This window comes from Nematolebias whitei, chromosome 20, assembly GCF_014905685.2.
Source record: "Nematolebias whitei isolate Nwh7 chromosome 20, NemWhi1, whole genome shotgun sequence".
Classification (NCBI taxonomy): domain Eukaryota; kingdom Metazoa; phylum Chordata; class Actinopteri; order Cyprinodontiformes; family Rivulidae; genus Nematolebias; species Nematolebias whitei.
In genome coordinates this window covers 9,892,415-9,910,273 of record NC_056517.1, presented here as the reverse complement: position 1 = coordinate 9,910,273, position 17,859 = coordinate 9,892,415, and the positions used below count along the sequence as shown (strand labels likewise).

At 45.4% G+C, this 17,859-nt stretch overlaps 1 protein-coding gene and 1 long non-coding RNA gene across 2 annotated transcripts in view; one reads left to right on the top strand and one right to left on the bottom strand.

The window, feature by feature from the left end:
* plppr5b (phospholipid phosphatase related 5b) overlaps positions 1-17,859 on the top strand; it is a 164,870-nt gene that overhangs the window by 65,960 nt on the left and 81,051 nt on the right. The window lies entirely within an intron of this gene.
* On the bottom strand, positions 14,596-15,386 carry LOC119426748. The gene is made up of 3 exons (XR_005187635.1): positions 15,227-15,386; positions 14,789-14,891; positions 14,596-14,647 (listed from the first exon to the last, which is right to left on the bottom strand). It is a non-coding gene; the product is annotated as an uncharacterized LOC119426748 (long non-coding RNA).

Genomic DNA, 17,859 nt, shown 5'->3' with positions numbered 1-17,859 from the left:
CCCCCCCCCACACACACACACACACACACCCCCACACACACACACACACACCACCCCACACCCCAACATTTTTAATTAAGCTTTGACTTCTTATACCACAGACTAACTGTTGGCGGATGCGCACAGATGAATAAAGAGGGCAGAAGATCGGAGCTGAGGAGCCATCAAAGTGCATTAAATGCTTCCCCTGCTTCTACCTGCATTGGACCCTGCTCTGACATGTCACATATTTTGTAATCTCACCTGTTTGGGTCGTTGGTTGCACGTCCGCTAAGTGCAGCAGCTGAATGAACGTCCATTTGGCTGATGGATCGCTGGCAGTAGTCTATCTGAAGCTTAACTGAACTTTTTATCTCTTTCAAGGCCGGTCAGCGCAGTGAAATGGCTGCGTGCGGCAGATGTAGTATGGCAAGCCATGTTGGCATATAATTGGATCGTCGGCCGCGCGCATCCGCTGACACAATCAAAAGCCTGACACTGACTCAACCCGCACATTAAGCACATTATTATGGCCCAGTCCGAATCTGGGTTGGGTGGGGCTGGGTTCCGAGTTTGTGTTAGAAATGGCAGCTCTATTGTCCTCTCCTAATTCCGCTTGTCAGGGATTTTTTTTCTTCACATTTTAACAGTTTAATAAAAAAGTGACTTTCAGACTGCAGGTTTACATTTGGTTCCTACACTGTTAACAGCATGGTCCTGTTTGCAGCATGGTCCTGTTTGCAGCATGGTCCTGTTAGCAGCATGATCCTCTTCGCAGCATGGTCATGTTAGCGGCATGGTCCTGTTAGTGGCATGGTCCTGTTAGTGGCATGGTCCTGTTAGCGGCATGGTCCTGTTAGTGTTGTGATCCTGTTAGCGGCATGGTCCTGTTAGTGGCATGGTCCTGTTAGTGGGATGATCCTGTTAGCAGCGAGGTTCTGTTCGCAGCGTGATCCTGTTAGCAGCGTGATACTGTTAGCGCATGATCCTGTTAGCAGCATGGTCCTGTTAGCAGAATGATCCTGTTAGCAGTGTGGCCCTATTAGCAGCATGGTCCTGTTAGCAGCATGGTCCTGTTAGCAGCGTGGTCGTGTTAGCAGCGTGGTCGTGTTAGCAGCGTGGTCGTGTTAGCAGCGTGGTCGTGTTAGCAGCGTGGTCCTGTTAGCATTGTGGCCATTAGCAGCATGTTGATAATAATGCCAATGGACTATAACTGCCCTCAAAAACTGTGTCCGGCTGACACAGAACATTCAAAGTGCCCCGCGGAACTGTTCCTTAGCGTTCGGTCTGTGCAGGCAGATGGAGGATCATGGAGACGGCTGCCATGACAGGCCGGAGCCTGAGCCCAAGGCGGGAAAGTGGGCCGGATAGTGGGGCCTTCTGCCTGTTAAGAGTTGTTCCTTTACCATGTGTACTTGTGCAGACAGCCCTTATAGTACTGTTTAAGAACTTTATGTGTGTGTTTCAGAGATGGTTCTGTTCACATGGAGCCAACAGAGTCACATAGCATGTGACAGAGTGTGAGAAAACAGTTCTGTCTCACAGAATACATCATCTCTCATCTGCTTTCTGTCTGCTCCTCTTTTAGATCACAATGACTGAGACCGTGCTGTTCCTGGTCCAGTACACATCCAAAGAGTTTGACCGCTCAGAGAAGACGGTGGCCACAGGAGACTGCTGTTACTTCAACCCGCTGGTGCGACGGACCTTTCGCTTCCTGGGTGAGTCTCAGGCATGAATCATTTTATTGTTCTCTGAAGAACGTTACATGATGTTGCTCTAATGGAGACAAAGTTAAGTTAAACAGGAACATTTGATGTGTGCTCAGTAAATTTAATCCATTTGTACCCATTTAAAAAATTCACACGTGCACTGTGTGACCATTGGTAAACTCGTGCAGATTTGGGATTAAATCTGGATGCTTTGATGCTTTAGGTCTTTGAACAAGTAAAATCTGACTCATTTAATGATTTAACCCTCAGAGAAACTTATGGGGAAAAAATTGCCATGCATTTATTTTTTGTCCTTGTATTTATTTATTTATTTTATTATTATTTTGATGCAGTCAATAATTTTTTTTCTGACAGTTAAAAATCCTTCTAATTTTATTTTGTTATGTTAGAATTTGTTTAAGTTCTCTGAAAACCTCACAAGAACTTTTCTACACCCTCATGATCGTGAGGGGAAACAAATTGGCCATCCATTAAAAATTAATTTTTTTTGTTCCCGTATTTATCATATCATAAAATAATGTATTCGTCTCATTAGTCATTTTTATTTGTACCTCTATCCCTAAAGTATAATTTTTATATTAGATTTCTATGTGGTGCTCTGGTTTGAAATATTTCACTCACTCTGGAGGAGGAAACTTTTTGCTGGCTGGACTTGCTGCTGAGTCTTTCGTCTCTTCTGACAAATTGTTTTAGTTTGGATGTTAAGAGCAAAAACACACTCACAAGTTGCACAAGTAAACATTTAGTATAAAAACGTTGTACAGGCATGCAGGCTGCAGCATCTGACAGAACGGCTCAGACTGGTTGACTCTCTCCCCCAAAGCAGGACGTCATTAGTGGGCGCACCGTGCTGCAGCAGTTCACTGTTATATCTGGGTCAATGAAAGCAAAACATGGAGCAGAGACGGGCACTGGGTACAAGAAGGATTTCAGGAAAAAATATTAAAGTGATTACAGTAAAAATCCATGTACAAACACTAAACGACTTGTGCACGTTTGACAGATAACAAGGCCTCATTTTATGTTACTGTATCTGACGGGTCCGGTGGGCAGGAGGGTCTTCTCCAAACTTTGGAGTGAAATAAAAAAATGTCAGAAAAATCATCTTGGGTGTACAATTTCATTAAACTCTCATTAAAACTCTGGCAGCAGCATTTTAACAATTTAATATAGTAGGGATGCATGATATTGGGGTTGGACAATAATTCGATATCGATATATGTCACGATATACTTTTATTCAATAACGGTGATATGAGTTTTAAGTACATTTTCGATATTTCAATATGATTACGTTTCACTGATGCATTTCTTTTTCTGTTTGGGTTGAAACGACCGCTTCAGTTTCAACCCGGACAGAAAAAGTTGCGACACAACTATGTAAGTGTGTAGTGACGTAGATGTTATGCAGAGCTTGAGTCCAGAAAACGTTAGTGGTAGCAGGCTAGGCTAGGCTAATCTCCAATGTGCATTAAGTTTTCACTTCAAAATGAGTTCATATGACCGTCAGAATGTGACTGAACAAACTTTCACAAGCAAAGAGAAAGCAGATGACATAACTGATAAGAGAGGAAAGACTAATTTGGCGATGTGGAAGTGATTCGGCTTTCTAAGATCCAATAAGTTGCAGGTTTCAGTGTGCTACAAAATGTGACGGAGAGTCATTCCAACTAGCAGTGGGAACACATCTAATGTTCCACTTGACAGACTATGCTGAGAGTCAGAAGATTAAGTACAATAAAATTGTCTGGGTGGACAGATAGACATCTGAAGCATTTCTTCGGATCCGCTGTGGGACGGACTGATAGAGATCCTTCCTGCCCAAAGCCATCAGCATTTATAACAACCCTAATGAAACCAAGATGAGATACAACAACAATTAATTTCCCTTTTGGATTAATAAAGTCCCTTCCCTAGGCTGCCACCTTACCACGGTGGAGGGGTTTGAGTGTCCCAATGATCCTAGGAGCTATGCTGTCAGGGGCTTCATGTCCCTAGTAGTGTCACCCAAGGCAGACAGGTTCTAGGTGAGGGACCAGACAAAGTGCAGCCCAAAGACACCTTATGATGAATACAAACTATGGAAATAATGTTCCCTCGCCCGGACTTGGGTCACCGTAGCCCCACTCTGGAGCCGGGCCTATAGGTGGGGCACGCTGGCGAGCGCCTTGTGGCCGGGCTTTTACCCATGGAGCCCGGCCGGGCACAGCCCGAAGAGGAAACATGGGTCCCCCTTCCCATGGGCTCACCACCTGTGGGAGGGGCCAAAGGGGTTGGGTGCAATGTGGGATGGGTGGTGGCCGAGGCTGGGGACCCTTGCGGTCTGATCCTTGGCTACAGAAGCTGGTTCTTGGGACGTGGAATGTCACCTCTCTGGTGGGGAAGGAGCCTGAGCTGGTCTGTGAGGTTGAGAGATTCCGGCTAGAAATAGTCGGACTCACCTCATCGCATGGCTCTGGCTTTGGAACCAGTTTCCTTGAGAGGGATTGGACACTCTTCCACTCTGGAGTTGCCCCTGGCGAGAGGCGCTGAGCAGGAGTGGGCATACTTGTTGCCCCCCATCTTGGTGCCTGTATGTTGGGGTTCACCCCGGTGAACGATAGGGGGGCCTCCCTCCGCCTATATGTGGGGGGATGGGTTCTGACTGTTGTTTGTGCTTATGCGCCAAACAGCAGCCCAGATTACCCACCCTTTTTGGAGTCCTTGGAGGGGGTACTGGAGAGTGCACCTCCTGGGGACTCCCTTGTTCTACTGGGGGACTTCAACGCTCACGTGGGCAATGACAGTGAGACCTGGAGGGGTGTGGTTGGGAGGAATGCCCCCCCCCCCGATCTGAACCCGGGTGGTGTACTGTTATTGGACTTTTGTGCTCGTCATGGATTGTCCATAACGAACACCATGTTCAGGCATAAGGGTGTCCATATGTGCTCTTGGCACCAGGACACCCTAGGCCACAGTTCGATGATCGACTTTGTTGTTGTCTCATCTGATCTGCGGCCACATGTCTTGGACACTCGGGTGAAGAGACGGGCGGAGCTGTCCACTGACCACTACCTGGTGGTGAGTTGGCTCTGATGGTGGGGGAGGATGCTGGTCAGACCTGGCAGACACAAACGTATTGTGAGGGTCTGCTAGGAGCATCTGGCAGAGTCTCCCATGAGATGGAGCTTTAACTCCCACCTCTGGGAGAACTTTGAACACGTTCCAGGGGAGGCGGGGGACATTGAGTCCGAGTGGGCCATGTTCAGTGCCTCTATTGTCGATGCGGCTTATTGGAGCTGTGGCCGCAAGGTTGTCGGTGCCTGTCACGGCAGTAACCCTCAAACCTGGTGGTGGACACCTGCAGTGAGGGATGCTGTCAGGCTGAAGAAGGAGTCCTATCGGGACTTTTTGGCCTGTGGGACTCCAGAAGCAGCTGATGGGTACCTGCATTCCAAGTGACATGCGGCTCAGGTGGTCGCTGAGGCAAAAACTCTGGCATGGGAGGAGTTCAGAGAGGCCATGGAGAACGACTTCCGTACAGCTTCGAGGCGATTCTGGTCCACCATCCGACGTCTCGGGGGGGAAAGCGATATGCCACCAACACTATTTATAATGGAGGTGGTGTGCTACTGACCTCAACTCGGGATGTTGTAGGTTGGTGGACAGAGTACTTCGAAGACCTCCTCAATCCCACTGGCATGTCTTCCACTGAGGAAGCAGAGCCTGGGGACTTTGGGTCGGGCTCTCCAAACTCTGGTGCTGAGGTCACCAAGGTAGTTAAAAAGCTCCTCGGTGGCAGGGCCCCAGGGGTGGATGAGATTCGCCCGGAGTACCTTAAGGCTCTGGATGTTGTGGGGTTGTGTTGGCTTACACGACTCTGCAATATTGCATGGACATCGGGGGCAGTTCCCCTGCATTGGCAGACTAGGGTGTTGGTCCCCCTATTCAAAAAGGGGGACCGTAGAGTGTGTTCCAAGGAGGATCACACTCTTAAGCCTCCCTGGTAAGGTCTATTCGGGGGTTCTGGAGAGGAGGGTCCATCAGATAGTCGAACCTCGGATTCATGATGAGCAGTGCAGGAGGGTGCGTGGAAGTTTGCCCAACCAGTCTACATGTGCTTTGTGGACTTGGAGAAGGTATTCAACCGCGTCCCTTGGGGAGCCCTGTGGGGGGTACTCCGGGAGTATGGCGTACCAGGCCCTTTGATACGGGCTGGTAGGTCCCTGTACGACCGGTGTCAGAGCTTGGTCTGCATTGCTGGCAGCAAGTCGGGCTCGTTCCCAGTGAGAGTTGGACTCCGCCAAGGTTGCCCTTTGTCACAGATTCTGTTCATAACTTTTATGGACAAAATTTCTAGGTGCAGCCAAGGTGTTGAGGGGATCCGTTTTCGTGGCCTTAGGATTGCTTCTTTGTTTTTTACAGATGATGTGGTCCTATTGGCTTCATCAGATCTTGATCTACAGATTTTGCTGGAGCGGTTTGCAGCCGAGTGTGACGCAGCCGGGATGAGGATCAGTTCCTCCAAATCCGAGGCCATGGTCTTGAGCCGGAAAAGGGTAGAGTGCCCTCTCCAGGTCGGGGAGGAGGTCCTGCCCCAAGTGGAGCAGTTTAAGTATCTCGGGGTCTTGTTCACGAATGAGGGAAAAATGGAGCGTGAGATCGATAGGCGGATAGGTGCAGCGTCTGCAGTGAAGTGGGCGCTGTATCAGTCTGTCATGGTGAAGAGAGAGCTGAGTCAAAAAGCGAAGCTCTCAATTTACCGGTTGGTCTACGTTCCTACCCTCATCTATGGTCATGAGCTTTAGTTTGTGACCGAAAGAACGAGATCTCGGATACAAGCGGCCAAAATGAGTTTTCTCCGCAGGGTGTCTGGGCTCTCCCTTAGAGATAGGGTGAGAAGCTCGGTCATCCGGGAGGGACTCAGAGTATAGTTGCTGCTTCTCCACATCGAGAAGAGCCAGTTGAGGTGACTCAGGCATCTGGTTAGGATACCTCCTGGACGCCTCCCTGGTGAGGTGTTCCAGGCACGTCCCACCGGGAGGAGACCCAGAGGAAGACCCAGGACACACTGGAGGGACTATGATTCTCGGCTGGCCTGGGAACACCTTGGGATTCCCCTGGAGGAGCTGGCCCAAGTGGCTGGGGAGAGGGAAGTCTGGGCCTCCCTACTTAGGCTGCCTCGCAACCCGACCCGGTATAAGCGGAAGAGGGAGGATGGATGGATGGATGGATGGAGACGGACGGACGGACGAACGGACGAACGGACGAACGGACGGACCAACGTGTCCCTGAAACAACACCCCCAGATGTATCAAAAGAGAAACCCATGCAACAAACGTCATGTTGTTGTTTAAAGTTAAAACTTTTAATATTGACAAAGTTGAGAGTTATATGTTTATTTGATGGTGATTTCAAAATTTTTTGAAAGCTAAATACAAATAAAAGGTGAACATTAATTTATTTGTGCAGTTTGTACAATTTTTCTGAGGCTTTTATGTTGTTTATATCAATATTGAATTATATTGTTATTGACCGAAATTAAGAAATATATTGTGATAAAAGTTATGGCCATATTGTTCAGCCCTATCAGCATGGTATTGTATCGGCTGTTGTTAGCGATAAAGTTAAATATCGGACATCGGACATTACATCAAAATAATTCACCAATATAAAAGATGCTGTTTTAAGTTCATTTTAATTTAAGAAACTGTCAATTATGTATATTAATGTATGACTACTTGTGCACTTTTCACTTGTCACTTGTAACAGGTTGAGTTTAGATTTGTGAAAATTTACAAATGTGCACCGTTCGAATGTTGTCATTGTTTTAGAGAGAGTAAATGTCATGAATAAATGTAACATTAAACACAATCCAAGTTGAAGTGTTACATCATTTTCAGGCCCCGTTTTGGCAGCTGCATTTGGTAGCAGTCCACATTGACAAAGACCATGCAGAATAATGTAGTATTTTAATTCTATAGCAGAGAAAACTATGTAGTCTCTGTAGGTCTAGGAAAAAATATTGGCATTGATATCAATTATTGGCTAAACAAGTTTTAACATATTGGCATATCAGATATCGGCCATAAATCCAATATCGTGCATCCCTATAATATAACATAAGTAAAGCCTACATATGTATTGAGCATGTTGGTTTGTTTAGAACAATAGTTAAATTTCTCACATCCTTTAATTATCACCTGGATAACTATAAAAACTCATCATTTCAGATGGAAATACATTTTGGACATATTTTCAGAGCTGCATGTCTGAATATGTTCTTGTCTATCCATCCATCCATCCATTATCTTTACCCGCTTATTCCATTTTGGGTCACGGGGGTCGCTGGTGCCCATGTCCAGCAATCACTGTGCGAGGGGCGGGGTACACCCTGGACGGGTCGCAAGTCCATCACAGGGTCACATAGAGACAAACGAGACAAACAACCATTCACTCTCTCTCTCACACCTAGGGACAATTTAGAGTTACCAATCAGACTAACATGCATGTTTTTGGTCTGTGGGAGGAAACCGGAGCACCCGGAGAAAACCCACGCATGCACGGAGAGAACATGCAAACTCCACCCAGAAAGGCCCCTGGACCAGGGTTTGAACCAAGGACCTGCTCACTGAGAGGCAGCAGCTCTACCAGTTGCGCCACCGTGCTGCCCCTGTTCTTGTCTAATTTAAGTTTATTTATGTTAAAGCACAGCCTCCTCTTATTCTTACCTGTTGTAGCTCTGCAGAAAGACTCGATGGTGGTGCTGGTGGGGGAACATTTCGAGCTGTTCTGAGGGTCGTGGTGTTCTCTCACACCATCTCTTTGTACCTTTCAACATCTTGAAGCTCTGTTTGTTGCAGTTTCACGTTGAGTTTTATCATCAAGTAGCAAAGGTGGAACCAGAATGTTTTTTGTCTGTACAGTAAGAAAAATATCTCCTCACTCAACGCATTTTTAGAATTTCATCTAGTTTTGGAAAGTAATCATTGGGAAGACAGTCAATTTCAAGATGGCCACCTCCTTAATAATACAGATACTGAGCTCAGATAAGTTCTGCATCATCCCCAACACATTCAAGTGAGCTCAAGGTGCAACATTTTTCCTAAAACCTGGATGTCAGCCATTTTTCTTTTTTGTTGTTAGTAAAATATATTAACCATTTGTCAGATTTCAATTAAATTGAGACAGTAATTTTTGGAAGCATCTCTATAGCTGAGTGATTTTTAGGACCAAAACAGTTCAAGATGGCCACCACATTTAGTCATCTTCTGTATCCTACACAAACAAGCGGTACGCCGATGGATCTGAACAGTGAGCGTTTATAGCTATGAAGATGAGTGTTTTTCTGGACTGGAATTGGAACAGGGAATGTAAATAATCCTTAATGTTTTTGGTGAAAGATACTCAAGTGGGTAGAAGTTACACTGTGGAGAAGAACAGAGGGAGGGTTTTATCCAGCACCAGGTGCAGTGGTGAAGCCAGGGGGTGGCCAATGGTGACCTTGGTCCCTATTCATTAATCCCAATCCTTGGCCACCCTAGTGATACTAGGAAACTATCATTTTAATCAATATAAAAACTAGAAAGCATAGTTTCCTCAATGACTGGTGTATGTATGTATGTATGTTGACATATGGTGGCGGCCATCTTAGATTTTGGCTTGATGTGTCACGTTCAGGTTTTGGATTCAGAATAAGCCAGTCACAGGAGTGCAAAAATTAAGAACAGTTTTTATTAATTGGGCTGCTGGTAGCTGGAGTCAGAGTCCAAGGCAGGAGTCCAATCTTAATAGACAGAGAGGGAAAGTGGGGCAATGCAGGGTCTTGGTCCAAAGGGGTCAAACACAGGGAGTCAGAGGTCCAAGAATTAATCCAAAAAGGGTGATCCATAAATCATGGTCATAGAGGCAGAGGAGGAGGTCGTTACAGTGATCAGAAGGACAGAGCAGAACCAGACGAGGAGCAGGCAAAAGGGTAAATCCACAAGACAAGGCGTGAGGTCAAAAATCCAAATACAGGGCTTCAAGCAAGAACAAGAACAAGATGGCTAAATATCAGGGACCATGGAAGGTATAATAATTTAGCACTGGTGGAGTGGGAGAATGGAGCTTATAAAGGGTGCAGAGCAGGTGAACTAGATGAGCTGAAGCAGGTGAGTGGAATCAGGGCTGATTGCTGTGGGGGCATGGCTTGGAAGGAGTAGGCTTGAGCTGGAGATGGGAGATAGGCAAAACACAGCAGGGAAGAGGAACTATGGCATGAGGGGCTGAAACAATACCAGGAGGGAGTGAGTGTGAGACAGGGGCCAATTGGGGGGTCAGCGGGGCCGCTGACCATTATATGATGACCTTTTTTTGATGGTGACCTTTTGTACACCTAGATGCAGCCACACACCAAAGGTCGGCATGTCATATTTTTTATGTTATCATGTGCACAACATGGATGGAGGTTATTTCTAATTCCCCTCTTCGCTCTTTGACTGGGGGCAAAGAAAGCTCAAATATATCTTGATGAATGGTAGAAGCTGTCATTCACAACATATTTTAAGCATTAATAGATCATGCCAGGTCTCACAGGAGACGTGTGGCTGACTGAAACGTCTTCAACTTCATCATTTCTCAACATAGAATGATGTCAGTCTGAAACTTTGGCATGAAGGCAGCTATGCACACCCTGAAGGAATGGCCTTGATTTCACCCACTCTCTGACAAATAGGACTACATGTAACATAAAGTTTAGAGTATGATTAAAAATTAAAGTCTGCCCCTCTTGCAGTATTTATCCTTACAGAAATAACTCAACAACATCGTGCTGGTCCTCAGAAGTGACACATGCAGTTCTCTGTCTGTTTACACTTACAGGAGGCTCTGAGAGCTGATGCAGAAAAACACACTCTTTTTAGGGAAGACTGAAGAAACAAAAGGCTGAAATGTTTCTCACCTGCCACTTTTCATGCTGGAGATTCATATCATCTGCTCAGATGTATAGGTACCGTACGTTAGCATCGGCAGTTGTCGACCGGGGTGGGGGGTTTAGGATGTTTGAGAGAAGCAGAGCGGGCACTATTCACACAAGGAGAGCTGTTGGTCAGGCTACTTCTTGTTGCTCTCTGAAATAGTTATTGAATGAAGTGTTTACTTATGTAGGTAAAAATAGATGTTTAACAACCTGTTAAAATACACCAGAATGCAGGAAATGGCATCTACTTTATTCAAAATTTTCTGTGGAGGACCCCCGCCCCCCAACAATGCCCCCCCCCACGTTACAAATGCTTCTGACACCAATGAAAAGTACTCAGAGTACATATTGTTGATAATGCTCAGCTACCACCCCATCAAACTTTAGATCAACGTATGTAAAAGTTACCGAGTTTAATTTTTATCAGCTGTTAGCCTCTGTAAAGAACTTAGATTTCACCTAAAATGCTAATTCATCCTTTATTAATACAGGTTAATCCCATTGAGCCTCAAGGACTCATTTACAAGAGAGACCTGATTTTAACAAACAGTCGATAACAATGACAACAATAGACAATCAAATGAGGCATACAATTATTATTATTATTATTTTTTAATATTAAAATAAGATGGCAAAAAAGAAACAAAAACAGCTAGATTATAAGGCGGTGTAGAAAACTAAAAACAGGAACATGTCTGCATTGGTTCTTGTCGGGTACTTAACAGATACAGTATTTGAAGCCACTTAGAGAGGTCAAGGTCAAGAGCTTCAGATCTTTTTGTAAGATATTCCAGGAAACAGGAGCGGAGTAGGAGAAGGTCCTTTTGCCTAGTTCAGCCCTCATTGAGGGAACACTGCAGGTAATAATGTCCTGAGAGCGCACGCTGTAGCTGCACTCACGCAGAGACATGTAGGAGGAGATGTATGAAGGCAGCAGACCAAGAAGTGATTTAAAGATGAAAATGTACCAGTGAGAGAGTCTGTGTGAAGTTAATGATGACCAGTTAACCAGTCAATACAGTGGGTACAATAATCACAGCCAGTTATGAATCTTAGTGCACCATGATCAGAGTCAGAGTCAGAGTTTCTTTATTGTCATTCGCACCTCATGTGGTACATGTGGTGGAGCGAAATTATGTACACGGGGTCCCAGTTACATCCAACAATAAAATGTATAAGAAAAACAGTAATAACATCTAAGATATGAACTAAGAAAAACATCAACTAAATATACACTAAGCACTCATAACATAAAACATTGAACATCAGCACAAACATGAACATGAGTCTGTGAGCAGATGTGCACACATGAACACATCAACATTGAAACAGATCAGCAGCAACATGAAACAGATCAGCAGCAACATGAAACAGATCAGCAGCAACATGATATGGTTTTTCACAGTGATTATTCTAGTTAGAGATTCATGAGTCTAACAGCCTCAGGGTAGAAGCTGTTACTCAGTCTAGTGGTTCTACACTTAATGCTCCTTAACCTCCTTCCTGAGGGGAGTGGGGCAAAAAGTGTGTGTGCTGGGTGGGTGGGGTCCTTCATGATGCAGGTGGCCCTCTTCCTGCATCTGGAGGTGTAGATGTCTGTGATGGTGGGGAGGCTATTTCCAACAGATTTCTGTGCAGCCTTCACCACTCTCTGCAAAGCTTTTCTTTCTGCAGCTGTGCAGCCTCCATGCCACACATTGATGCTGGAGCACAGGATGCTCTCCACTGCACACCTGTAGAAGGAGGTGAGGACTGAGCTTCCCAGACCAGCTCGCCTCAGCCGTCTGAGGAAGTAGAGTCTCTGATGAGCTTTCTTGATCAGGCTGGTGGTGTTGTTGCTCCAGCTGAGGTTGTCATTCATGTGTACACCCAAATACTTGTAGCTGGAGACCACTTCCACCGCAGATCCTCTTATGTTCAGGGGGGTGTAGATGTTTTTGTTCCTTCTGAAGTCCACAATCATCTCCTTTGTCTTCTTCACATTGATGTGAAGGTTATTCTCTCTGCACCAGCTCTCCAGGTGTTCCACCTCTTGCCTGTAGCTGGACTCATGATGGACAGCATCCAACATCTGCAGGGTGCTTGTAGGAGCGTTCATGTAAATAATGTCACCGTAGTCGATGGAGGGAAGGAAAGTCATAATTACAAGGTGTTTCCTAGCATTCAGAGTTAGACAGGATCTATTTATGAAAAAGAAACCCAGTTTAACTTTCAGTTTTCTTACTAGGTTTTCCACGTGAAGCTTAAAAGAGAGATGTGAGTCGACCAAGATACTCAAATATTTAATAATGCTTGTTGCAAATGTTTTTACCTTTTATAAGAGAAGCAGATGTTGCTCTTCTGGTAGCCAAACCATGACAGACTGGGTTACACACCAGACTGAATATACAACAATGTCATTTTTATCAGACATAAAAGTTGAGCGGGAATCCACCTCCGGCTGAACGAGAGATCAGAGGATCAGGGTGTGGGGTCAACACGCATCTGTTATTTTAGATCTTAACCATAAGAGTGTAAAAATCCAGTGGTTTTGACTTTGTGACTTTTGAACACTGTGGTGCACTTTGATATCTGTAACCACCCGTTCTTATTCTCTGGTGATAGTGTTTAAAATGAAGCCAAAACTTGAGAATCGTTTAAAAATTTAGTCTCACTCTTAAATACCATTGTAAAGGAAACACTGTATTAAAAATAAAAGAACAGGTTGGTTTAAATCTGCCCTGAGTTCAGGAAAACGGCAGTGTCAGCATGTTTCATTCTCTTACTTTCCTTATTTATATTTGTACAGCAAAATAAAAAATACTACAAATGATTATATTAGATACTTATATATTCTTATAGCTGTTATACAGTATTATTAAGCAATACACAAAAGTATGTAAGCAGCATTATTTTAGTTTTTAAAATTTTATATATATATATATATATATATATATATATATTTGAACAAATTTTGTGATTTTTAAGTTTTAGTTTTATAATCAATAACTGGTGGATTTGCTCATACATTCTGAATCTCACACTTCCTTTATTGACATTTTCTTTGAAGATTAAGGTTAAAATTCGGATTTAATCACAATCATCCAGATCAAATTTGAAATCTGTTAAGTTCATTGCAAAAACCATTGCAGACTTGTTCCTGTTTTTAGTATTTTACATATCTTTATAATGTATAGTATTTATATTTTAAATCACTTTATAATGTATAGTCAAAGACCACAAGGACTGAAACGTTTCAGGAGACAGAGTGAGAAGAGGAAAGTCAAGAATGTAGGACTGAGGGTTGCAACTTTAAATGTGGGGACAATGACAGGCAAATGTATAGAGCTGGCTGGCATGATGCAGAGAAGGAAGGTAAATGTTTTATGTGTCCAAGAGACCAAGTGGGAGGGCAGCAGGTTGTTTCAGAAAATAATGTGATCTTTCCTTTTTAAACTTTTTAACTGAGTTAAAATCTGATCAGAATCAGAATGCCTTTATTGTCATTATACGCAAATACAATGAAATTAAGAGCCACTCCTTTTTTCAGATGTGTTATTAGCTGATAGCCGTCCTAAATGCATTGTACAATATTCTTCCTTAAAACTTTCTGTTTAACAGGATGAGAAAATCCTGTTTGTCTGTTAGCAAAATGCCTCGTGTGTGGGATTCCTGGTTTCCCTCTGTCTGTTTGTGTCTGTTTGTCACTTTCCCTCCACAGCTAATCACCCAACTCGTCACACCTGCCACCAATCTGAGGAGTACTGCTGACTCACCTACTTAAGCAGCTGCCAGTCTCCTCTCCAGTGCTGGGGCATCTTCTGCCAATCGGACCTTCCACGGCCTGGTTCATCTGGTCCTCTCTAGGGCTTCTCTCACCACTGGAACTCCTTCCTGTGGATCTTGATGTCTCATCTCCAGCTACAACATCCACCACTCTGTCTGGGTCAATCTGCTACTCTCCTCTGGATTCCTCCTCACACCCAGGATCCCACTCTTTGCTCCTCCTCAACCATCTCCTGCAACAATAACAAAGTAAGGATCAATTCTTGATTTAACAATCACATCATCATCTACCAAGAGGATATATATTCACCGTCTCTCCCCTTCCCTTACAGCTGTTCGAGTTTTATCTTCACCTGTAAATAAATAGCACTTACCTTTTACCTGCCTCGTGTCCTTGCTTCCTTGGTCTGCTACTTTGGGGGTCGACATTGTACAATCCTGATAGTATGTCCCAGCCAATGGACCCCCCAGGCAAGACTGAGGAAGTAAGGGCTCAGTTAAGGCCACAAGGAAACTTTGACAATCTCGCTTTAACATTACAGCAGATTATTGCTCAACAGCAAACCACCCAAAACAACCTTCTGGAATTGGGGAGCATGGTGGCTTCACTACAGAAGGGGAGGACGTCGCAGCTTCACTCCTCCGAACCATTGGCTAAACCTGTTAGAGCTTCTCCTAGAGAACCAGACGTTCGACCTTCCGAGTTTTTTGAAGGTAATACACGAAAGTGTGGGGGCTTTATTCTTCAGTGCGAACTTGCATTTAAAAGAGCCCCAGTTACCTACGACTCAGATTTTTCACGTATTACTTACATTGTTAGTGCTCTGAAGGGCGAGGCACTACAATGGGCGCAAGCCCACCTCCGCCGACGCCCCGTCGAAGACTTGACATATTCCACTTTCTTAAAGAACTTTCTCCAGGTGTTTGATCACCCTCTCCAACAGGAGGAAGCTGCTCAGAAATTATTTTCCTTACGCCAAGGGAAAGAGACGGTGGCGAGGTTCGCAATCCACTTCCGCATCCTCGCCGAAGAGTCCGGATGGGATGAGAGGGCGCTCTGCAGTGCATTCATAAGGGCTCTTGACCGCCAGATTAAGGACAAGATGATTACTGGTGAGATCCCTTCCCTCTTAGATGACGTTATTGCTCTAGCTATACGCATCGATAACCGTGTTCGGGAGAACCTGCTCGAGGCGGACTTCAACTCCCGTGAGCCTCTCGCTTCCAGAAGCCCCGCCTTCTCTACTCCCGAGCTGGTTTCCGAAGAGGAGCCGATGCAGGTCGGAAAGACCCGACTCTCTCCTGAAGAGCAACAGCGACGTCATGAGGCGAAGGCATGTATGTACTGTGGAGGACAAGGTCACACAATTAAGACATGCAGGTTATGGGTAAAAGCCAACGCCTGCCAGTAAGTAAGGAGATACTGGTGGGCAATACTTCTTTTTCTCCTAAGAACTTTACCCTACCTGTTATTCTCTGTCTAACCTCTGAAAATCACCCTGTGCAGGCACTAATCGACTCGGGCGCTGAACAGAGCCTCATCAGCAGGGACCTCGTGGAGGAATTACAGATTCCCACAACAAGGTTGGATCCACCCATATCCGTCACCGCTATAACTGGACAAAACATCTCTTCTATTTCATCTAAGACAGTAAAAATAAATTTTGTGGTCTCAGGAAATCACAGAGAGATGGGTGAGTTCTTTGTGTTTGATTCTCCCACATCACAACTCATATTGGGATACCCTTGGTTAAGGATTCACAACCCCCACATTAACTGGGCTGAAAACAGGATTGAAAGATGGGGAGAGGAATGTTCATTAAAATGCCTCCGTTCCGCCATTTCTCCCAGTTCTCCTCCTCCAGTGATAAAAGAGGAGATTGACTTTTCCAAAATCCCTATTCTCTACCATTCCTTAGCACCGGTTTTCAGCAAACAACTAGCCTTATCTTTGCCACGTCACAGACACTACGATTGTGCGATCGATTTGCTGGCTGGAGCTCCTCTACCCGCTAGTAGATTGTATAACATATCTGGTCCTGAGAGAGCCTCCATGAAGGACTATATCGAAGACTCTCTTAAATCTGGTATTATTCGCCCATCCATGTCTCCACTTGGAGCTGGGTTCTTTTTTGTCGCAAAGAAGGACAAAACCCTTCGTCCATGTATAGACTATCGGGGCCTGAATCAGATCACTATTAAGAATAAATATCCACTACCTCTCATCGACTCCGTTTATGAACAATTACAAGGTGCTACAATATTCACAAAACTAGACCTCCGTAATGCCTACCACCTAGTCCGTATTCGTAAGGGGGACGAGTGGAAAACTGCTTTTAAGACACCCCTTGGACATTTTGAATATCTGGTCATGCCTTTTGGCTTGACCAACACTCCAGCAGTTTTTCAGGCCCTTGTCAACGACGTCCTACGAGATTTCCTCCAAGCCTTCGTGTTCGTATACCTAGACGATATATTAATCTACTCTAAAGACGAGACACAACACACCCAACATGTTAAAGCAGTCCTCCAAAGATTACTGGAGAATCAACTGTTCGTAAAAGCTGAGAAGTGTGAGTTCCACAAATCTTCAGTCACCTTTTTGGTCAGACGGAGAGATGTAACCAGGATCTGGAGGCTGTCTTGAGGTGCGTGATCGACTCCAACCCATCGTCCTGGAGCCAGCATCTTCCATGGATCGAATACGCCCACAATTCGCAGACCTCGGCGGCCACTGGACGATCTCCATTTGAGGTGGCTTTGGGATTTTCCCCTCCTCTCTTTCCTTCTCAGGAGGCCGACGTGGGCGTTCCCTCGATTCACCTTCACCTCAAGCGCTGTCGTCGGGTCTGGCGACAGACTAGGGCGGCTCTGGCCAGGTCCTCTGAGCAGAACAAACGTTTCGCGGACAGACACCGCTCCGAGGCCCCCAGATATGAGGCTGGCCAGAGGGTTTGGCTCTCGACTCGGGACATCACATTGAAGGACTTCCCTAAGAAACTCTCTCCCAGGTTTATAGGTCCTTTCCCTATTGTGAGAGTGCTGAACAGGTCGGCGGTGCGGCTTCAACTCCCTCCATCCATGAGGATACACCCGACCTTCCACGTGTCCCAAGTCAAGCCCATTGTTTCCAGTCCTCTTCAGCCTCCCTCTAGATCCCCTCCTCCTCCCCGGATGATTGACAACGCGCCTGCGTTCACCGTCAGACGTCTCCTGGATGTGAGACGCAGGGGCCGGGGCGTCCAATATCTGGTAGATTGGGAGGGGTATGGTCCTGAAGATCGCTCCTGGGTCCCTAGGTCTCGCATCCTGGACGCAGGCCTTATCACCTCCTTTTTCAAGGCTCACCCTGAAAAGCGGCTTAGATCGCCGAGAGGCGATCCTTGAGGGGGGGGCACTGTGGGATTCCTGGTTTCCCTCTGTCTGTTTGTGTCTGTTTGTCACT